Source organism: Rhyacophila brunnea, unplaced genomic scaffold (genome assembly GCF_057557595.1).
Source record: "Rhyacophila brunnea isolate RB1 unplaced genomic scaffold, BYU_Rbru_1.0 scaffold_7, whole genome shotgun sequence".
NCBI lineage: Eukaryota > Metazoa > Arthropoda > Insecta > Trichoptera > Rhyacophilidae > Rhyacophila > Rhyacophila brunnea.
In genome coordinates, this window is record NW_028233339.1 from 42,081,311 (window position 1) to 42,107,236 (window position 25,926).

Consider the following 25,926-nt stretch of genomic DNA (forward strand, 5'->3'; position numbering starts at 1 on the left):
AAGTTTGTTGTGGAACCCCCCGAAGCAATAAAACAAAAAACTGCAAAGATTTTCTATTTTTCAGTGACAAGAAAGAATACAGAAACACAAACCCCCGAAGTAATAAAACGAAAGCATGAACAAATGGTTAAGATTTTTCAGTGTCAATTTTTAAATAATAATTTCCAAAAAACTGAATGTATTAAAGTATCTACTAAAAAAGTAAATTATCATGTTCGTTTCTAAACAGAGCATATTGTCCGACGCAGAGTGGAGGTTATGACTTTTTATGAGGACTAAACCGAACCCACGACCCGCCATTATAGGGACAAACGCTGTACAAACTAGGCCACATTGGTTAAACTTTATAAGGGAACTAATAGATTAGAAAAATGGGAGTTGCTTACGTTGATACGCCTTGAATTTAAAATTGTGATAAATAGATAATTGCATCGGAAATAAGTCACCGTCATAGATGAGGAGTTTTCTTTGCACCAGGTAGGTTTGAAGATTTTTTGATGTCGATGGGTGCCTGAAGTCTAAGCATAATCAGCAAAGTATGCGCGATTTCTGAAGTTCGCCCTTCCTTTGAGGGATCTTCAACATGTCAGGCAGGGGTGAAATGTGCTGAACAAGTATTACACTCGGAAAAAAACTACACCAGGTAAGAAATCCTTCAATAGTTGAGAGTTGGACCTCGTAATCTAGTGTGTAAGACACTCGCCTTTCATCCGGGGGGCCCGTGTTCGACCGGTGAGGTCACAATAATAGTTGTCTGATTTTCTCAGTGCCTGGGTGTTTGAGATTATTTGAATTTTATTACTAACTAAACAACAGTGCTGTTTTGCTACACGACTGTCATTGGGTCACATGGCCAATTGTAGTGTTAAAAAGAACAGTGATAGGTAGAACGAACTCGAAACAATATGGTGAATACCCGTTTTAATGCAAGGCCACTAAAATGTAATTTTAAAAGATAATTTACAATAAAATGATTGCCGTTGATAACTTCTAGAGCGACTTTGTAGTCGTTGAAAACCTAACATGACTTAAAAGAAGATTATAGATAATCAAACGTTCTTTGTTACATATAGTCCATAATAGGGAATCCAATCCCGGGATTACGGGATTACAATTTGACAATCCCGGGATCCCGGGACTGGTCCCAAGATTGGCATTTTTTCCATAATTAATACAAAATTTTCATATTTACAAATAATATTGATAAAATCGGTCAAAAATAAATCTAGTATAATTTATACTATTTAAGACATTTATTGTTAATATTGTATACGTTCAATCTTGGAAATACACAAGTTTAACGGAGTAAATAATATTGTAATAAAAATAATAATGTGAATTTAATAGGAGATTGCTGCTTCTGATAGTAAAGACATAATGAATGGATTAGCGACATACAGTATTGTAAAGCAAATAATCATGGCGTACTTATGGCCTTTCCGCTTCATAAATCTAATTAGTCAGCCAAATATGAAACTGCCGTAAAACGTATGATATCATGGTGGAATTACTTTGTTAAAAGTGCGAAGCATTGTTTTTTCCAATCTTTCCATTTTTAATAATTTATGTGATAAAATAAAAATGAATCGGCAACTTACACATGGGTATAAATCAATCTTCATTCAAACTCAGTTTATTTCTAATGTAGTTACGATGGCCGAGTGGCTTAAATGCCGGCCTATAGAGTCGAGGGTCCCAGGTTCGAATCCTGGGTCTGGCTAGTACACATATTGTTTTTCAATTTGTGTATGAGTCAGAGTATGGACCTAATAGGTTGAGCAAGTGGCTGACATCCATTTCTCGTAAAAACAAAAATCTGTCAATACAAACCTCCACTCTGTGGAGGCCCATATGATCCTATTAGGATCGGACATGGTCGAAAGAAAAAGAAGAAGTTATTATTAAAAATATTATTATTAATTTTATTAAAAGTATTTTTTCTGTTATATTTTCGCTTTTATTTTACTTTCCATAAAGATTGATAAAAATCAATCCCGAAATCCCGGGATTATGTTTATCAATCCCGGGATTCATAGGTATCGAAAATAGCTCGGGATCCCGGGATTGGAATCCCTAGTCCAGAATGAATGAAAACACAAAACTGGAGAGATACATCGTGCTGGCAACACCGGCGTAATGTAGTAGGTATGTAGTATTGAGAAGCGAGCAAGCAAGCGAATACGATATACAAAACATTATTATACAATGTGTAGGTGACAGGGAAAGGCGTCGCGTTTTCCATGTTTCGCGACATGTACACTGTAGGGTGCGAGTGCTTCGACAATGCCATTAAAATTGCGCCAGTGTTCAAATAACAAATGCAAAAAATATTGTATATGGATTATGATCTTTTTGAAATTCGAACTGTTTGATATTGTCTCCGTTAAATAGTATCGTATCTTACAAAATTCACGTTTTCAGAGAACGGTTAACATAAAAGGTGGGTATGCAATGTATCACATACAGTTTTTGTATCATTTTAAATTGAAAGTTCATTATATGAATTCGTGTATTAATTAAGGCGCTAAGTACCAAAAAAATAAAAACTGACATTTTTATAGAAAAATGTTCTACATACCAACGCCAATAACTTCAACTATAGTCTAAGTGCCTCAAGCAAGTCAAAAAAATACAGCAAAATAATTAAACCTGTCGACGTTGTAAGTCCGTTGGCGTGTTTTATTTATAATGGTGTAAGTAGCACTGCAGTGATCAACGGCATTCAATATAAAATAGCTGACGATGGTGTGTTGACACTTGCGAGTTCTTAATAGGTACCTAAAATTATAGAAGCTGCCGTGATTGCTTCACACTGTAAAACTACATTTTTCAAAAGGTCTGCTTCATGAAATTTTACTGCAATGACTCGGTATTTTGTAACTACAGGCAGTACTACTTTTTGGTACTTAGAGCCTTATTTAATACACGTATTCAATTATGTAAAATAAATAAATTTGATTTGATGAAAACATCTGAAAGGTATACATAAAGGCAGCTGTAATACGCATAGAATGCGTAAAACCTGCAGGGATGGCATCAGCTTGAAGAGGTCTTCATCAAGCAGAGGATTAATCCAGGCTGATGATCAATGTGTTTTAAGACTTATGATTTTGCTCTGGTGAGAAAATTGTGCGAAAATTGAGCAATAAATAACATTAGCACAGTAGCGAAGGGTAGAGGTAGGTTGTTAAGATCAGCCATAAATAGTACACATTAAATTTTGTTAGTCATACGTATTTGTTTTTATTGAACTAAGGTACAATTAACGGATGGTGTTGGGTTAGCTTTAAAAAATCAATTAGACAATGCCTAAACCAAACCATGTTAGTTTTGGTGAACTTTGGGTGATACGACAAAATTATGCACACTTTTTCATTCACACTTATTTGTTTTTGTTCAATTAAGAATACATATTACAGGTATTGTTGGTTAGTTTTTTTTAAATTTAGAAATTAAAGCCCTGCGTAACCAAACTATAATAGATAAAAAAACATTATTCTAGCTATAAAATGTCCAAAGTTATGTATGATTTAATTGTATAATTTTAGATATTTTATAGATAGACGAGTATTTTTTGACTATTATCTATTATGGCTTGGTTTCGTAAGGTTTAATTGAATTTCAAAAACTAACCAATACCATAATTATGTAAATTGTAGTCTTATTTCAATGAAAACAAATACGTATGGCGGATTAAGTATAGTGTGCACTATTGGCTGACATTCATAGTCTACCTCCACCCTTCGCCACTGCAGTAGCATAATATACCTACTGAATAATATAATGGTATTTTATAATGATACACAATAATATTGATTACTAGGTGAGAACATCTCCCTTTGTTTCCTACGTTCCCGATAAATTTGTTTTTTTTTTATTATTTATTTATTAAGGAAACAAACAGTTACATAATATTGATTACAAAAATTTAAAATATAATAATGAAAAGTTATTGCAACCAGCAAAGTTTCCATATATACATTATAATACAGTTAAGCCTAACAAGATAGAGAGTAAGAATAACATAAATATAAAGAAATTACATAAGAAAAATTACATGAGAAAAATGATGAAGAATAATGAATGATTAAATTATATACAAAAAAAGGTAACATAAAAATATATAGGTATATATATATATATTTATACAAATTTTGGAGATAGCGCGTTTAAATGAAACAGGTGAATTATCACCGACTAAAACGTTTAACTGAAACTTATTACTATATTGAATAGTAGTCTATACTGCTGGATGTAGATCATATTATAAATACTTATATATTGATAATGACTAAGTACATGTACTTATTAAGAAACACCCGGTGATTTCCTTGATTGATAGATAATTACGTATTAATTCTTAGACTTACACATTTTACTAAAATTCTAGAAATCTTATCAAATCAGATTGCGGATACCTATTGCACAGAGTTTGGTCGTTTCTAAATTATTCTTAAACACCGAGGTAGCTACGTAATAGTATTACTTGTAGATTTAAACGAAATAGTGTTGATTGACGATAATTTCATGAACAAAACAAGGCTTAAACCCAGGAGAAGCTTTATAGTTAATGCCAACTACCGTTCTACCCGAAGAGGGCCGAGAGAGAAGATAATCAAGCCCCGGGGGTCTCGAAGAATGCATACCTAATGTCGCACTTTGTAATATATACAGAATGTTTACAAATAATTGCAAGATAAAAAGAACTTGTTAAATAGAACGTTTTTAAATTTTCTGTTGAATCATATAAACTTAACTTGACTAGCTTAAACGATCAAAAAAATTTGTACTTGATAGAAATAATACTGAAATGTCATTTTGACATGTCATATTGATTTCCATAGTAACGCACGTATATATTAATAATTTAGTTGCTAAGACCCCAGACCCCTAGCAACCAATAATGGTGTCGAAATAACTTTTCATACAAAACAGAATTAACTGAAAATGAATTCAATTCTACTTAAAGATGGCTAAAAGTATCAAAAAAATGCATTGGCATCGTGTTCTGATATATTCTAAAAGTTTCAAATGTTTAGCTAGTCGGGAAGTTAGTTAAAAATCGATTGCACGATTTGTACCGGACAAATAAGAATACGAGCTAAGAAAAACGTTGTAAAAGAACAGTTAAGTATATAACTGGGCATATTCATTAATAATGAAATTTTCGAGTTAAACCGAATATGCTGGCCAACAAGTTTCATTTCAACAGTCTGGCGACATAATATTATGCACATCCCATATGCTAACTCATAGAGTAGGTAAAGCAGTATAATAATATAAGTATACACATATATTATTTTATAACAATACTCCTGAGAGGTCTAATGAGGTACTGTTCGGTTATCAGGAATACAACGGAAAACACATTTTGAAAATACCCGATATACTGGATTATTTGTTAGTTTAGGTTAGGTTGGGTTAGGTTAGGTTCGGTTAGATTAACCTAACAAATAATCCAGTTTATCGGCTATTTTCAAAATGTGTTTTCCGCTGTATTCCTGATAACCGAACAGTACCAATCACATAAATGTATTGTGACCCACAAGAGCCGTAATAAAGTGATACCCAATAGTGGCGGCAAGTTTGACGAACGTACCAGTGAAGAACTAGGGACCGATAAGAATGGAAGCAACTAGGAGAGGCTTTCATCCAGCAGTCGATCGACATCTCAGTTGATACATATGGCACGGCATCACAGTATATCATTTCAATTCAGTGATTCCCAACTGGCGGGTCGCATGATTTCATTCCATTTTCTTGATCACAAAAAATCTGATAAAAAGTAATACTTTCGTACACTTTTCTCATAAATGTATTCTACTCGTATGTAATCAAAGTGGAAAAGGTCGTGCATGCGCGATAGTAGATACCTAAATACTTTCTAAAATCGTCAATTAAAGTTTTTGAAGAATATTATTATATAAGCCTTATTTGGCAACACTGGTTTCCCAGTGATTGCCGGAGTGTATTGCTGGGTATCATTTTTGATTGAATAATCTCAAAATAACAAATTCTGTATATAACACAACGTTAGTATAATATGCCATCAAGAATGACGATTGTAGACAAGACCTTATAGTAGCCAAAATATTAATTTCACTACGGCTATCGATCAGTGACGAGGGGTGAAGGTAGGCTGTTAAGATCCGACATAAATAGTTCACAGTAAACTTTATCAGTCGTACTTATTGGTTTTCATTGAGCTAATACTACAATTTGCAGATGGTGCCGATTAGTTTAATTCAATTAAACCCTGTCTAGAACAAACCATAATAGTTTAAGTATGCTATGGGCGATCCGACAAAAATAGTGCACAGTTTTTCAGAGATACTTATTTGTTTTCGTTGAATTAAGAATACATATTACAGATGGTGTTGATTAGTTTTAATTAATTGATTAATTAGGCTTAATTCATTAAGCCCTTCCTAATCCAAACCACAATACATAAAAAATCTTCATCTATCTATAAAATATCTCTCTTATGCCATTAAATCATACATAATTTTTATGACCTGGTTTCCGCAGGGTTTAATTGAATTTTAAAAAGTAACCAACACTATCTGCAATTTGTAGTATTAGTTCAATGAAAACTTATACCTATGACCGAGAAAGCTTAGTGTGCACTATTTATGTCGGATTGTAACAGCCTACCTCCACCGTTTCCCACTGATATCGATTCACCCACACGAAAAATGTTGTGAAATCGCAAACTCTTATTTTTTTAAATTTAAATGAGCAAAACATGGTAACATTGTCGAAAAAAACGATGGGTATTTAAATTCATCAGTGTGTCACTAACATTTAAAAATTGGAAAAATGTGTCGTGACAAGGTTAGGAATCACTGTATTGTAAACACATACTGATATGACTGTCGAAGTCAAAAATGTTATTATTTTTGTCTACTAAATGGCTAATGTAGCCGTGATCTAAACTTGGGATTCTGAATAAGAATGGTTAGAATGTTAGATGCTACTGTCCAACAAGATTTAGGCACACGCCGGAAATCGCTGTAGTCGACTAAATAGGAGGAGTCTTAGTAGTTCACAAGTTTAACACGTGAACAACTCATCGCTAACCGGAAGGCGCTATAATCGAAGTGCGGTTAAAATGGGAGGATCTTGTTAGTTCACAGTTTTAACACGTAGCCAAAAAGATCTCGTTCGACAGTATGTCTTTTCAGTCATATTATAGAGTGTACGCATAGACAACCACAGAAACATTGCGAAACATTGAAACTTTCGAAATGCAAGTGTACAGACGCATGATCCGTATCAGCTGAAAAACAAAGTTACGAATGTTGAGGAAATTACGAGGATGGAAAAGAAAGACCAAAGAAATAACTTTGACCATATAATGCGGCATCGCGAGAGATATTTATTTCTGCATCTTATCATGCAAGGGAAGAAAGATCTCCAGTAAGCAAGGTCCTAGTAGAAGAAGAACATCCAAAACCTCAAGAGACTGGTTTGAGCAGGAAGAAAATGTCTTAAGTTATTATGCAGCAGCCTACACAATATAATTACAAGATAAAAAGAACTTTTTCATATACCACGTTTTTAAATTTTCTGTTGAATCATATAAACTCGACAATTCTGTGTAATAATAAATACTTTTTTTTGTACCTGATAGAAATACTGAATAAATATAAAATACTGAAATGTCATTTTGACATTTCATATTGATTATCATAGTAATGCACGTATATATTAATAATTTAGTTGCTAGGACCCCCTTAGCAACCAATAATAGTGTTTTACTTTTTACGATTTTTTTCCGAAATAACTTTCCATACAAAACAGAATTAACTGAAAATGAATTCAATTCTGCTTAAAGATGGCTAAAAGTATTAAAATAATGGATTGTCGTCGTGTTCTGGTATATTCTAAAAGTTTCAAATGTCTAGCTAGTCGGGAAGTTAGTTAAAAATCTTCAATCATCTAATACAAATCTTGGACAAACAAAAAAAAAATGTAAGTACTGGACAAACAAGAATACGAGCTAATAAAAACGAGGTAAAAATACAGCAGTTTGCCTGTACTCAATTATGTTTTACTTTGTATAATTTTATTCTATATAAAAGAACAAGTGAATTAACGTAGTCTTTTATTTACACATAAGTATCTCCATGATAACTGTGTAAACGTGATTTCGCATGACATTAATTCACGCATAACCAGGCTTCAACTCTAGCTAAATAAAATAAAATAAAAATACCACCAAAAAGCAGGCGTGTGAATGAATGAATAATACTTATCTAACGCCACGAAATAAAAAAGAGCAAGCGGCAGACTCAATTTCGTCGGACTGTAAGCACACGTACGGCGGGAGCTTACGCCGTAAGTGTCGGGATATGAATTTTCATAAAAATCTATTTACCACCCCGCGCCACTGGCACGAACGTAATATTTCTGGCGGGGAAATTTCGCGCAAAACCGACGGCCATGCCAGGCCATTATTACAGACGATGTAGCCACTATTCGGCACAGCACTTTCGACACACATTGTGATAGAATATTATCACACTGTAAGTCCGGGTTTGTTAGCCATGTATGCCGAAATCGTGATCGAACTGACTGAAAATTATTCAACGAATAATTCACAAAATTTAAGAATTTACCATTATTTTATTGAACATACATAATTTGAAATCAATCCTGAGAAATAATACACCCATTAGAAAAAAAAAATGAAAAAATACGACACCCAGCCAAATTTGAACTTGCACCCCCACGGGATTCACGCCCATATGCCCTGGTAACTAAGCTATACGTGTCTTATCGAATTGTGACGAAGTTAACTAATGTTTTTACAATACTCTCTGTAGCGCTTTCTAAATTGCATTAAAACGTTCTTTTCTAATAGGTATTTTCGAAGAGCGATACATCTTTTCTATTGCCAGTTGCGTATTTGCTATTTACAACGTTTTTATTAGGTCGTATTCTTGTTTATCCAGTACAAATCTTGCAATCGACTTTTAACTAACTTCCCGACTAGCTAGACATTTGAAACTTTTAGAATATATCAGAACACGATGCCAGTGCATTTTTTTAATACTTTTAGCCATCTTTAAGTAGAATTGAATTCATTTTCAGTTAATTCTGTTTTGTATGAAAAGTTATTTCGGAAGAAATCCGTAAAAAATAAAACACAATTATTGGTTGCTAGGGATCTGGGGTCCTAGCAACTAAATTATTAATATATACGTGCGCTACTATGGAAATCAATATGAAATGTCAAAATGACATTTCAGTATTTCTATCAAGTACATTTTTTTTATCGTTTAAGCTAGTCAAGATGATTCAACAGAAAATTAAAGTATATAGAAATTTATTTTTATCATGTAATTATTTTGAGTGTGCACCATGCCTAAAATGCCGAAAGTCGAAACCTGTGTCTCAAAAAAATACTCATATGGAAAAAGATAAAACTTTTATAAATTCGAATTAGGATGTATTTGTATTAAAATAACTATAATATTCTCGACTCAAGAGAATGTGTTGGTAGTATATTCTTGATAAAGAACAGTTGGACTTATTCGATAGACTGCATAATATAAATTATAGTAGCTTCGAATTGAATTGGTATCAATTTGTGATATGATATTATATTATGTTAAAAAATAAATAACTTCAAAACAAAAATTGCGCTCTTTTGAACAGCAAAGAGTAGACTTTTGAAGATGTTACACGAATATTGTGACAATATTATGTTTTTAGATCAGTCATTCGGAATAAGACCGACGCTATCGGCGCCGCCGACGTCTTTATTTATGCACATGAGCGGACGCACGAGCATAACAATATTTACATCACGTTTTACATATTACTCGCAAGTTTTTAGAAGCAGTAAGCTTAGCGAGAAAATGGGGAATTCATTTTCTGACAATTTAATGTCGGTGTAGAAACAGTGATTTTAGAATTTGTCAAAATGTTTCTTTCGTCTGTCTACCAACGACGTGACAGTCACAGGAAACAAATCAAACTGATTTTTTTTTCAAGAAAAATATTATCCCTTGAATCGAGAATAAGTATAGGTATAAATAAATAGACAGATTAATCCTAGAAAGCGAGGGAAAAACCTTGTCAATATTATATTGTCTATGATCTTAATCTATGTCATACAGATAATCAATTATCAAAATATTCTTCGGTCCATTCGATCACTCAATCATTCCACCCTTTACGTTTACACGATCAATATTACAGTCGACGTTTTGTGATACTGACAGTTAAGTAGTACTAATCGTGTATGGGCAGCCCTACAGTAATGTTGAGTCAATGATAAATAAACGTCTATAACATATCCACTATACTGAAAACATCTGTAATTTAATGCACGATATCACTGATAAAACCAAAAAAAAATAAGGGCCTAAGTACGAACTTTTTGAAACAAGGCTTTCCTTCAGCACCTTTTTAGTTCGAACCCTCCAAGTAATAATACAAGAGAAATAATTTAAGATGTAAGAAAACCACGAAGAAGTTAAGTAGATGGAAAACTCGGGCAGTGGTTTAATCAAGGCATGAGACAATGTTCCTAGTTGAAGTTAAACAAAGGGGGAAAGGCGCTAGTGATAGTAAACTTCCGATAGTCACCAGCACGAATATAATAATATAGTACCTACATACGTAATGACAAAGATGGTGTGCCCATTGGTTTGAATTTAATTACAAAACATAACCGTAATTTTTGGGTTTCTGTTCATGAATCTCTCTCCATCAGTGGTAAATTTGGAGGCTCGAGGCACTGCCTGATTTTGAGGCCCTCCACAATAAAAAATAAAATAAAAACCATAAATTACGAATACCCACGCACATACCTAATAAAATTAACAATATATCTATATTCCCCATACAATTATTCAAAGACGACCGTGGTTGATGACACTAGTATTGGGGGTTTATTTTTTTATGTACAAGTACGTATCTGTTTGAGTGATTATGTGATAGGCCCTTTTGAAGTTAACTGCAGTAATTTATAATAACAGTTATATAGTTATTATAGTATCTATAGACTACAACCGAAATAGCTATCGACAAACCTTTTTAAAAACCTGTAGAATTTAATATTAATTATATTTTCATTTCTTGTAAAATGGAATTCTACCAAGTAAATGCTAACTCAATTAATAATATGCAGTAATTTTAGTATGCTTTGTGGGTAGGTAATATTGTATACTTAATTTGTGAGAAATATACATTGCTGGTATAATTTAATAATTATTGTATGACTCAGTTGACCTGTTTCGAGGCCCCCTTTAAAATATTCTGACAAATCGTCGATTGCGTCATCTGCGTCAAAGAAAGCCATTGCTGCTGTTCATATCCTGTGTCCCATTGCTAAAGATAGTGGCCACTGAATTTTTCATAAATTCGGTGATTTTCAGGGGAAAATAGACTACCGAATTTCGGTTCCTTTCTACACTGCAGTAGTACTTGTTGTCGGTGCTGTCGTTGTAATAACGCATAGAAAATAGCAGTGGCGAAGGATGGAGGTAGGCTGTTAAGATCCGACATAAATATTACACACTAAGTTTTGTCAGTCATACGTATTTGTTTTCATTGAACTAAGACTACAAATTGCAGATAGTGTTGGTTAATTTTTAAAATTCTATTAAACCTGCGAATATCAAACCTAGTTAATCCTACATCTTTTTTTTTTTTGAAAATTACCTCAGATAATATGTAAATTATTGTTTTTTACAAATAGGTACTTAAATCATTTGTGTGTGAAACATTTGAAAATTATTATTTCTTTAAATTTAGTTTGACGATAATAATTGTTGTCTGAAAAACAACATCGAATACAATAATGTATCAGCCCTAAACACAACAGATCGCTTCGAATGTTATTAATGAACGTCCAAGGTATAAAAGTCAGGTTCAGGTGACACCATTTGTGTCCAGTAGTATAATAATTGTTACAACTACCACGTGTTACTTTAGCACTTGGTATCCCCACTCAAATTAAATATTTGAGACGCGATTAAGAGGTATAAAATATCGAATTCAATTTTGATCAACCTGTGGAGAAAAGTTCACCATCGCTGTATTAAGCTGTGCACCATCTACGAAGTGGGATGCATTATAAAGTATTGTCTTCGTCTAAAATTCATAATATGCTTTAATAGTGTAAGTGTGGTAATCAGCGGCTCACAATTCTCAAAAAACAGGTATGGGTGTATATAAATCTTTTCTTATATTAACAGTGTCTGCCAAATTGGGTGCCGTGAAAAAAGAACCCTGTATTACAAAATATTATAACTGTGAACCAGGAAAAATAAAAACTCACACCTTGATTCCTTCCCATACATAGACATTTCCTCAAACAAATTTTATCAGAAGTGGAGAAGATGGTAGAAAGCCTCTTTATATCATATTGTAAGTATTTTCCATCAATTATATTATATTATCGTATTTATTCCATACACAAGGCTGCTATCGGCGGCTATCCAGGGTAGTTTATCATAATATTATTTATCTAATATAATATACCATATAAACTGTCAAGGGTGCTTTATTTTAACATTTAAGCTAATGGCCCCACCAAACCACACTCGCCTCGCACCACACCTGGTCTTAATCGGGGGTACCACGAGACCGGACCCTACGTTTGATGTGAAGCATCATTTTTTATGACTGGGAATATCTAGGACCAGTTACCCAAGACTAAGGTCGCCATGCACTCAAATGAGCTTTGACTGAATTAACAAGACTTTAAGTTGAACGTAGTTATGCAGAATGTAGCCAGTCCACAATAATGTCGAGCTGAGATAATGGCACTTTAGTAACAACATGATTGTTAAAAATGTATGTAAAATGTCAAATTGTAAATAGTATTTTATTTCAAGAATATTTTTTTTGCGGCTTGGCTATTTTCAGCAGAATGTAGAGAAAACCTTCTCGCATCTGATCTATACATCTCATTTTTTTATTTTTTGTGGACTGGCGACTATATAACTATGTCCAGTTAAGGTACCATGAGCACGTAGAGGTAATATTAAAAATTGTAGTAAGTAACAAATTAAAGCTAATACAAAACTATGTTTTAACAGTTGAACAGTTTGGTCGGCTAACTCATTGTAACAATGATAATACTTCAATACATATATAATATGATAAACTACCCTCGGTAGCCGCCACAAGTGTACAAGTGGGTCATCAATTCTTTCGCAAGATAGGATGGTATACACGTAATATTAACAGTGGAAGATAATTTAGAACACATGAAAAATTATTCTGTGTTTATTTATACACAGCCTCATTTTCTGAGCTAGAGTTGTCTACATTTTGGATTCGGTTCACTACTATTACAGCCGTTAAGAGGGTACTTCAGTGAAACGGCGAATAATTTTCAACTATAGGTCCGACGAAATTTTGGACTCGCTGGCAATCGGAGAGCGAACGTCGAAATGTGAACACGTCAATTTGTTTCGTGATGGCGACAGGGGTATTAATTTTTAAATCGTGTAAAGATGACCAATAACCGTTAGCCATTTACTATATACTATAAGACTATATTATTATTGTTACTAATAAAACAATAAGCAGAACATTAAATTGACGCATGTTGGATTTATATAACATATTATATTTCGTTCGGCACGCGTCATTTTCACAATGCGCGCATGGCCTAGCCACGATCTTTTTAGACCATGCCTCAACTGAGGTATAGCCTTAAATCTATATTGCCGTTTGCATTTTAGCGAATTAGCTTTCACAACGCTCATGGAAATAGAATTTAAAATACGGGAACTATTACAGAGTGATACTAGATGGATAGGATCATTCTCAATAATTAAATAAATTATTACATGTATTTCGATTTTTATTTGGTGTTTGTTTTTCGAAATAAATTCCCCTTCCCAGTGTGCCCGTCAGATACAAAAGTTTGGCAAACACAATTGTATACAAATACGTCTGCGATATCTCTGAAATCTCATAAAAAAAATAATCATAATATCTTCCAGTGTGTATACGGTCACGCTATGCCTAGATGCTAAGTGCGTCGTCGCATGCAATAATAATTCGCGAAACATTGCATACGATTCATTCTCAACTATGTTTTTAAATCTCCTGGTAGGAAACATCGTTCATAAAAGCTCAAAATAAATATGAATTATTCATAAGTCTACGTAGAATATACCGCCCTATAACATATGCCAGGTACCAGCAAACTTATGAGATAGAAAAGCCAGAGATAAACACACGCAGGAGACTTTAGGCTCTATATTAGTCATGGAATGATACAACGTTGCAAACGTATAAACTATAGGTAGATGTAAAAATACACGATTTTATATTATATTATTAAGATTTACTAAATAAAGCTTTTTCATCGACTAAATAGATTCGCATTCCGATTTTCTATTAACACATTGAAAACATTTCCATTTAAAAGGAGAAAAAAGTGGGCCAAGTTTATATGATTCAACAGAAAATTTAAAACGTGGTATATAAAAAGTTCTTTTTATCTTGTAATTATTTTAGAGTGACGTCACGAAAACAATATAATACACCTGCGTTTGTATAAGTAACGGCTTACAATTTTTTAAGAATCGATGTCCCGTTGAATCTTGCGAGTACACTAATCCGTCATTTGGTGACAGATGTGATCAAAAAAGGTTGTTTCGAGAGAAGCCGCACAAAAGAGCGGCACTGAACGCATACTTGTGGCAACATCCGCACGGGGTCCATCGTCATGGCTGACCATCTCTCACCCCGCAACAAATGCTACACGATCGATCTATGCACTGCCTGCCATACCGGCAGTTTGCACGCAGGCAAATTACGCAATTCTTCAGCCGCATTTAAATCAAGCGAGCGCATGTTTGTTCTTCCCCCACTCCAGCGAAATTCTTATGCTCGCTCAACATAAAGAGAGAGAATTTCGTTGGAGTGGGGGAAGAACAAACATTCGCTCGCTTGGTCTAAATGCAGCTTTAGATGCGGAATCGTGACGCGGTGAACTAGGTAAGTGATAGCCAGCCGATAGCTAATATTTATTACATGTAATATTTATTACAGTATAATAAAATAAGTCGATAAAACACAACTTTGCTTCCTTCAGGTTAAAAATTAGATTTTAATATCTGGGAAATCCAATTAACTTAATTGAAGAAGAAAAATACTCTCTAAAATGCTGTTGCCCGGTGAAAATTGAACGTATTTCGAACGACAGTTTAAAAATACTTTCAACAATTCAGTCATAAATTCTAAGATAGCAGATCGTTTGTAATTAAAATATGTAGATAATAAACATGCTATAAATATTGATTAATTTTACGGCAGGGTTGAAAAATCAAGCAATATGCATAAGTTACTAAGTCGCAACGAGTCTAGGGCTTACTGTAATTATAATTTTTTTCCAAACCAGGACAAAAAATATGTATCCAAAGATTATAATATTTTTTATTGAAAACAATAAATTACGAACGGTCTAAATCAGACATTAATCATTTGATTTTGATTCCCTATCTATTAATTTGTTAACGTTCTATAAGGAACGGCTTATTATTTTTTTCAAACGGATATTCTTTTATTAAAGTATAAATAGCTAATATTTTCTTTTTGACATTTTACGGTCTAATTGTTGAAAACTTATTTGTCTTCTTTCGACCATGTCCGATCCTAATAGCATCATATGGGCTTCCACAGGGTGGAGGTTTGTATTAACAGATTTTGTTTTTACGAGAAATGGATGTCAGCCTCTTGCTCAACCTATTAGCTCAAACTAGATAGATGTCTTAAAAACAAAACAAAACTTTTAGAGAACCTCGTTAATGCTGTCTGGCAATGAGTATCATGATTCATGACTAACATAACAATATTAAAAAACACATACAATTCATGCGATATGATGGGACGCCATCTATAAAAGATCTTGTCACTAAATATGTATAAGTAACTACCTACTATTTGTATAGTTTTTGTTTATATATAAAAAATACAATATAAGTATGATGTTTTAGGGGTGCATAATTATTTGTATATTGCGTGGGAATCAGAAAATACGCAATTACTATAACATTATAAACAGGGACAAAATGACAAACCGGCCAATCCCGGTCAAATTGGGGCGTATGGTAAACCTAGCTATGACAATAACACTGGTTCTTCTTAGTGTGTATTATGGCTCAAATAGACTTTATGACGATCGGTCATATAAATGCCGAAAAACCCGTTTCTTATGTTGGCGTCCTGTGTCACAGGGTGTCACAGAGTGTAAATACGATGTCATAGCTGTCATACAATATGTATGTATAATATTATGTCGGAATGGCATAGATATGATCATAGACACTAAATCGCTCTTAGCATATATGTGCCCGATCGTCATAGTCTATTTGAACCTTTATAGTGGTTAGGTTGACAATCAACGGAGCTTTTCAGGAAATTATGGCTAGTATCTACATGTTGGACTAGATAGTATAATAACCTCTGTCGACAAACACTGTAAATAATGATAATGTAGCAGCCATCAGCATGGGGGTCATGCTCATCAGTAAAGACTAAAAAAGATCACGTAATGTTATCTCAGTCACGTCACAGAAGTCAAACAATTAATAATATTTATTAAAAACGGTTCTATCTATTAATTAATTCTGACTCCACATCTCAAAAAACGTAAACGTTATTAAAACCAAACTACAAATTGGTGACCCCCTAAATTTATTGTAATGATAAATTTCATATTATATTATAACATGTGAAAATAAATAATTCATATTTAAATATAATGGAATAAAACACATACAAAATTTCATATATTTACAGGACAAAAAATACTGACGACAACAACTACAATGAATATTCATCGTTGTGTAATTCGGCTTAATTAGATAGTAATATCAAAATATAATTAGGACTAGGCATTCCAATCCCGGGATCCCGAACTATTTTCGATACTTATAAATCTCGGGATTGGTAAACATAATCCCGAAACTTTCGGGATTCATTTTTTTTATCAATTTTTATGGAAAATCAAATTAAAACGAAAATTTAACAGAAAAAATACTTTTAATAACTACATTGGAAATAAATGAGTTTGAATGAAGTTTGATTAATTAGGTACCTAAGTGTTGCCACATAAATTAATGATGATGATCTCATACGTTTTACGACAGTTTCATATTTGGCTGACTAATTAGATTTATGAAGCGGAAGCATTAAACCTATGTATTTCCAAGATTGAACGTACACAATACTAACAATAAATGTCTTACATAGTATAAATTATAGTAGATTTATTTTTGACCGATTTTATCAACGGTATTTGTATATATAAAAATTTTATATTGACTATTGAAAAAATGCCAATCCCGGGATCGTCAAATTGTAATCCCGAAATCTCGGGATCAAGATTTTGGCTCGGGATTTGATTCCCTAATTAGGACCAACCCCAAAGAATATAATATCTACCAATAATACCTACAAACAAATTCCGTTAGCTTCCGTTTAAAAACAAAAATTCGCTGATCTCTTTTCGTAAATGCTATATTCCCGGCTGAGTCTTGTGGTATTTTTCATTATATCATTAGGCATACGCAGCGTCATGCAAACTAGGCGTAATCAAAACCACCCTCGCTATGCACAGGGGTCGCGCAACCAACGACCCTATGAATATTAGCTGGTTTACGTTATTACGGTAAATAACAGGCAGGTGTTGTATCGCCGATATTATGAATTGGATAAAAATGTCTGGCAACATCCATGGTATTTAAACAAAGTGTTTTCAATATTTTGTAAATCCGTGATAAAATATGAATATCTCTTTATGTATTTTATTAATATATAAAGGACGATATTTTATACACCATATACATGGGATCCTGGCTGACAGGACTCTAACTTGGGGGCCCGGGCTCAGGATGGGCCCGGCATGGCGAGTCGACCAGATAAGTGAGATTTTCGGCGCCTTACTGCGGACGTGAAGATCTCTTCACATAATTTTTGCTGTCCGTATGATTAGCTTCGTTTTTTTGTTATATTTATTAAATTCCTTTTTCTTTTGTTAATTTCGTTGTGCCTTTTCTCTACTCGGCACTTAGCATTAGAGTAAAACTAGTAAACTCAGTCAAAGCTCACTTGAGAGCGTGGCGACCTCAGTCTCGAGTACTGCTCCTGGGACATTACCAGGCGTAAACAAATGTACAGATGCTTCACGTCAAACGTAATACGCTCGATTAAGACCGAGTGTGGCGCGGGGCGGGTTTGGTTTGGAAGGCGTGTTTGTGTTGACAGATGATTAACCTGATGGCTGAGGAATAGCCATGTTTTGACCGGAATTCGATGAGATATCACGTAATATTTACAAAGTAATTTGCAACAGACCCTCGGAATAAATTTTGTGATGTTGGCACCGACAGAATAAAACTTCTTGGCAGCGATAGTGGTGTTGGTGATTACTTTTACAGAAAGTGGCCAAACAGATCTGGTCGATAGTGAATGCCTATCGACAAAACACCAGTATGGCGATGCATACGAGAATCGTGTAATTTGCTCACACGCACGCCATATTAGAATCAATTATTATCGAATCAATGTCCATCACGGCGAGGAGAAGAAAATGTCGTGTTTTTCACGCGTTAATATTTGCGAGAAAGAAAATAATAAGAGGCTACGAACTATTTCGTAATAAATATAGAAAATGTATATTCACAAACATAATAACAAGTAGGTATCCCACCCAACAGGTAGGTTTAAACTAAAGAATAGTTATGTGTGTATTGTAGATAAATAATATTTAAACATAATACACAACTCTCCGATTTAGAAAGTACACAATGTTTAAAAATAAAAATAATAAAAATTGTTTTATGTTCTATTTCACAAACACAAGAGATTCAATGATTTCATAAGAAAAAAGGTTTTCGTCATTAGTAAACAACAAATGATTATACTTAATAACAATATCGTCAACTATTTATATTGTATCCGATTATTAAAATATATATTATGTGCATTTGTCCAAAAATCATCTTGTGCAGTTTTGACCGAAAATTAACTGAATATACAATTGTATTCCCTATTCAAAGGGGCACACAACATTCTATAAACATTTCCAAAACTAGTCGTTTACAGTCAGTATAACCGTTGATTATGGTTACTTAAACGCTGACGGCTAAAATTATTAAACATGGAACATGCTTTGCCTACTCATTCTCTGAATGCTGGTTGTCCAAATTCGAAAGAACATTTATTTGTAAAAGTAACCAAATCTAAAGGATTCAAACAATTGTACGTTCTGAAGATTATGTAATTACAATAATAAAAATAAATAAGTAATAACAGACGAACAATACGTCGCATAGAATGTAGGCTACTGAACGTAAAATGAAAATAATCGGCGCGCGTAAGTAATCGGGGCGGGGCACGGGCCGCGGGCGGGCTGCGCGTCTATAGTTATTCTATGTCTATTTTTCGTAACGCTTTTGCGTCGGAGATCATGAGTAAAACATGTTCCATGTTAAATATCGTATAATTACAACCATAACATCCTATCCGTCTTGTGGCCATTTTCAAATACATATCATCTTGTCCATTGTTACAGAGTGAGTATTTCGAATCTTTCGCTCAATAGAGGAAAGTATATGATGTTCCTCAAAACTTTCAAGTGTTTGATTGGAAATACTCTGTAGTTAAAATATTTCAAAAACCCGCCCAATGGCCCAAGAAAAAAATGGTGATTTTTTTATGTAGACATTCCATACACTTTTTTGTGAATATCTCAAAACAAAATGGACAAGGTGACATTTGGAAACGGGAGATTGCAAAAGGAATAGAGACCCAATGACAGTAGTGTAATGTGGGTGTATTTACTAATAGAAGTGAAACAAACCAAGTTTTGAGAAAATCACATAAATATATTGTGTCCTCACCGAGGATCGAACCCGGATGAAAGGCAAGCGCCTTAACGCACTACACTACACGTTGAGATAACACTGCAATGATCTACAACTACATTATACATGCAGTGGCGCGATTAAAAAATCTAAAGTTATTATTTCTCCTAAATCAATTCATCCGGCCACCCCTATTCGGTCGAATTCCTAGCGCGGAGATTGATCGGCGGTCCGTGAGCCGTCGGTCGTCAGCCCCTCGCGATTTAAATTCCCGATTCTGACGTTATTAGAAATTAAATCAAAACTTTATTATTTTCATAGCATTTTCATTATTACTGTGCCCGGTCTAATCGGCCGTATTGTCGGCATGCACGTCACTGCGGTTGTTCATACACGGGGTATTCAGACTTCATTAGACGAAGATGGAGCTATTTAGGCATAACATTCTAGAGAGAGCAAATCACAAAAATCGCACTGCACTGCTTTTGGCACGTAATTTTTTAAATTACCTACACGTGTACTTAATAAAACTATTCATTACAATCAAATATGTTGAGGAAAAACTTCTTATATAGAGATGCAGGCTAAATATATAAAATCAAACGATAATTTTCATACAAACTGTGAAGAGTTATAGGAGTTTTGATGATGTATAGAAAAAGGCACTTTTGACTAATCTAAAAAAAAAACAAAATTATAAACAGTTGCGAAAAATAGCGACATCAAACCCATGTTTTGTAATTCAACATGTGGCATGAGTCAATGAGTAATCGGACCAGTCCAAGATATAAAAACAAGGCTTGAGATAGTGAGTACTAACCTAACCTTTGTCAAAAAGAGATATCCTCTTGACAATCGAGGCTTTAATCAAGACCTGAGACTGTACAGTTCGCTGTTATATTCTCCCTATTTTAAACCTCTTTAAGTTCTCGCAATCATTTTATATGATATCAATACTGTCGACCGACGCTACTTGATGGAATTTGAATTAAAATTCTAATGGATTTTAAGTTTTGTATTATTCCATTTGAGGATGGATGGAGGATGGACTCAAATGGAATACTACAAAACTTAAATCCATTATATTTTACATGACATTCAAGTATGGATGCGAAATTTGGATATATCAGGGAAAGTAGATGCTTTCGAGGTGTAATCTCAAACTTTGACGTACTCAAACGAATGGGAAAACACCGAGATGTTCTGCGTAGTAATAAAACCAGAAAACTAAAGATTTTTAGAAAAAAATATGAGAGGACATGGGTACAGCATTTCCCAACTCTTATCCAAGGAAAGGTAGACGGTAAACGTAGCAGACAATGCTGCATTTCGTGGATTACGAGCATCTGAAATCGATACAATTGCAGAGCGAACACCGCCCTGATGGTAGCCGATTTCCGATAAAGGATGACACGAGAAGATAACTGACTGAAACTAACTCATGATGATTACTTTTGATTTAGTGATGTATCATTACTTTTGTCTACAGGACATTTATCATTAAACCTTTCATTTGTAAGCTTCTGCATCCTGTTCTGGAGGTATTCTGGGTCGTTCGCAAAGACAACAATGTCGTCTGCAAACCGCAGGTGACTGATGTATTCGCCGTGGTGATTGCACTGTTCTCCTATTCGAGTCACCTGAATAGATCTCCCAGAATAGCAGTGAATAATTTGGTTGAGATTATGTCGTGTGATCTCAAATATACTGATATATATATTATATTGTTGTGTAGGTAATTTCTATTTTCTCCAAAATGAGAAAACTTAATATTATAACGTTTTGATTAATGAAAATCTACACGGAGGATTTACTTTATAAGGAAATGACGAAATAATAATAAAGCGCGGGAAACTGAGGCATTCACTGGCTTGTGCAATAAGGCGTATTTTAAGACGTCGCACAGAATAGGGGTACGGTGACAATGTAAGTAGATTGAATGGAGGGTAAAATTAGTAATTCCAATGTCGCCTCGAATAGCTATTGTAAAATTTCAGTCGAATTCAGTAATAAGACAATGGGTGTGCGGAGAGACACTGTTCGGGCAATTCGCCGGTGACAGAGAGATTATAACAATTAACAAATAAATCATTGACGAACTAAGATCATGAAATTTAATTATTATCCTCCCCGTCACCACTTTCCTGACTGAGGATCGTAGTGACTCCAGAATACAGCCGAATTTCACCATCATTCCATATCAACTGTCAAAACAAAGTCTGGTGGAGGGATCGTAAATAGAATATGTCACCCCCCTATGTTATAAAATATTATTAGATATATTTAATACATGAATCAATATGTAAGAATTACTCACTTCCCACAGTATTGTTAAATTTTTAAATATTATTGCAAGGAATGTTTTTTATATAAATAAATAAGAGATAACTTTAGAATAAGTACTGAATAGACTAATTTAAAATTTATTGCGTAAATTTAAGAACTAGCTATATTATCGATGGTATTGTTTTTAAATCAATCCCTTTAGAAATAAAATATTGTATAGAGTGTAATATCGTGAATTGTAATGTTCACATCATAAAATCTATAGTTATAATGTTTTTGTGGACACTTGCTTATAAGCGATCTAGATATTCTCACTGTGACCCTTGTCCATAGCAATATCGCAAGTAAACCAATGTGCAGTATTCAATCTATATATTGAGCATATAGTCAATGTAAGGAGGACTCTTGTATCAGAATCCATATCGCTAAGTTATGTTAAATACATGATTTACAATTATCAATTAATTGAATCCAATAAACTATTTTAATTAGATAAACTAGTTAATTACCAATTTTGGATAATTATAGCAGCCTGGTTAAGCCGTGCTATAACACTTAAGGTGACGCATCAGTGAAAAGGCAAATAATTTTCAACTGTAGGCGCGACGAAATTTTGGACTCGCTCGCATTCAGTGAGAGAACGTCGAGCTAGAAACACGTCACTTTGCTTCGTGATTGCGACGGGCCAATTAATTCTTAAATCGTGTAAAGATGACTAAAAACGTTACCCATTAATTTAAAAAGAAAACATGTCAATGAATATATTATTATTGTTACTAATAGAACAATAAACAGAACATAAAATGGACGTATGTTGGATTTATATGACAAATAATATTTCGTTTGACAGGCGTCATTTGCACCCGCGACTCGCAATCCGCGCATCGCCTAGCAACGATATTTTTAGACCGTGCCTCAACTGATGTACGGCCTTAAGAGGAAAGGGGTCTGATAGAACGTGACATTTGTGTTGGATTTCTTGGGATTCTTCTGTTTTTAATAAAATTAATGTCCCGTGAAATGTCAATTTTTACAAAAATTCCCATAGCCGCCATCTTGAAAAACAGCAGCTGATATTAAATGTTGAGTAATTTCTTTAAAACGTTCCTGAGATTTATAGTGAATTAAAAAATGTCTTAACGTAATCGTCACTTTAATAATTTAAAATTTCAAAATTCAAATTCAAAATATGTTTTTTTTTATTTATCGCTTCCCTGCATACAGCTCGGTAACCGTTGCATATATAAAAAATAATATATTTTTTCAAATGTGTGTATTCTTAAAATATTCATAAACTTTTATTTTGAAATATTTTTCAATATTTTAGCCATGTAGCCGAAAAAATAAAAACGTCCACATTTTTCCAATATGGCGGCCGGAGCACATCATATTATACAAGTGCTGATTTTTGGTACACGAGCACTATGCATATGCAGTCTTCGCTTTAAGAGAATTATTTCCAAGAAAGGTAAAATGTTACAATTAAGAAATTAAGATTTTTTTAGCATTTAAAGGTGGCATTGTAATTTTATTTTTTATTGAGTAAAAAATGCTTAGAATAATCTCTTATTTTTGTTTTGTGAGTCGGGGAAATCGTTGAATATTCACTTAGTCTCAGAGCGCGATGCAGAACCACAATTATACGCGCAAGTCCCTAAGATATATGCCTAAATTTGAAAGACAAATTTCGGTGACCTAAGTTCAGTAAGAAAAACATATTATATTATTCTTAGTAGAAGAGAGAAAGAACAAGCGACGTGTTTCTTAATATTAGTATTGTTAAAACGGCTGCTTAACGTCGACAACTCTGCATTACACTCCTTGAGTCTTCGCCACCGTCATTTAGTTAACCAAGAGTTCACAAAGTCAATAAAGTTATGTGATTATCGCGTATCTTAAAATAATTCTATTGTACGAATGTCGTCGAGTTGAACGGCGTTCGTGAGTAAATGCATAAATTCAAATCAGGCCAAGCGAAGTTACTAGTATTGTTTGCCTTTACCATTATAACACTGGGAGGGGAGAAATAACCAATTCCCACGAAAAAATACATATCGTCGATGGAATCATGTTTTTAAATTTTGTATAAGAATCTTTTCATTACAGGCATCAGTATTTGTTCATCGGATTGTATTCATTGTCAACACTATAAAAACGCAAGCGGATATAAAGTTATCCCCTTTATTTATTATCGACTGTCGACTGTGCATTTCATCAGAAGCGGACTGTCGTCAAAGTCGTGCAACCCATAGATAAGATAAGACGAACCGAAAAACTAATTAAGTGGGTCAAGTTCTTCAGTCAAGAGAACCCGACCAAAAGGTAGAATGAGATTATTTCGCCTATTTATACTATGATTCTCAATTCGTTAGTATCATTAAGTATAAGCTATTAATTCAAGTTTTTTTTTTTAATATTACGAGATCATTTTAGATGGATTCATTGTCCATATAGCGCGTTCCATTTGACAGTGAATAAGCAAGGTGACGTAATTCATTTTTGAATCGGCATAGAAAACAAACGCGAGTGCAAGAAAAATTCCGACAACTCAATTGTGATACTCGGTTTCTATGAGATTTTGCATTTCGCGATAACTTGAAACATGTATTTCATGGCACTTTACAAGATAGGTGATGTAATTTATTTTGGAGTAGCTGGCGGTCGTAATTCATTTCGGAATGGCTATAAACGTCGCGTTCTCGAGAGTCTCGCTTTCGATTGCGCTTGTCGCGCGACAGACGTCACACCGTCAAATCGCGCCATCTGGACAAGGCAAGGGAAAATACCACCAATTTAAATTCCACTGTATTAACATTTGCAAGGTCTTACACCCTTTTCTGAGGGTTTAGTTAGTTTAATGGGTCGCATGTAACTGAGGTTTCGCCTGAGGATATTTTCTAAAGTGGCGGTGAATAATTTAGGTGAGATCGTGTAGACTTGCCGGACACCCATGCTAATGGAAACCTGCAAGATGCTTTATGAAACTTAACGCTGGCTGCTGCATGATAATGTAACATTGAATCGATTCGGCCAGGCGACTGGGTAGATTTCGATCAGAAAAGCTAGGTATTTATGCCTAGAGACAAATAAATATGGAAGAAGGTAAATAAATGATTTGACTATAAGCGTGGCAAGTCGCGTGACCGTAAACTTCAGACTGGCGCGTTTGAGGAGAATGTATGTACTCAATTATTATCAGCAAAATTATTTGAAGAAAAAAAACAATAATAAACACACACGCAGCGTAAAAATGGTTAAATGTTTTGAAATTTATAAAAAAACCTGCTAAAAATTACCGAGGTATTTGGGTAAATTTATTTCATAATAATAACATGAAAGGGTTTCACGAAAATTTTGCCAATAATTTCGGTTTTCAGAAATCGTGGTAAAATCAGAAAGCCCGTTCGTTGAATTTTTAATACGATACGCCAATTTGTAGGTGAGTAATTTCTGGAATAAGGGGAGCTTTCTGCGAATTTCAAATTTCAAAATTACCTATGTGTAAAATGTCAGAAAATTTTATATTGATAGACAGCTGATAATTCAATTATTTAAGGCTATACCTCAGTTGAGGCATGGTATAAAAAGATCGTGGCTAGGCGATGCGCGGATTGCGGGTCGCGGGTGCAAATGACGCATGCCGAACGAAATATAATTTGTCATATAAATCCAACATGCGTCCATTTAATCATTCAAATGAACTTTGAATACAAAAAAAACCGCTAAAAATACACGGAATACCCTTCGGGGAACACTACTGTAGAATATTCTACCGCCCTTGACCTCAGAGATA

General features: G+C 34.0%; 1 protein-coding gene across 9 annotated transcripts in view; it reads right to left on the bottom strand.

Annotated features, from left to right (window-relative positions):
* Nucleotides 1–25,926, bottom strand: part of Syx1A (Syntaxin 1A) — a 187,386-nt gene that overhangs the window by 96,409 nt on the left and 65,051 nt on the right. The window lies entirely within an intron of this gene.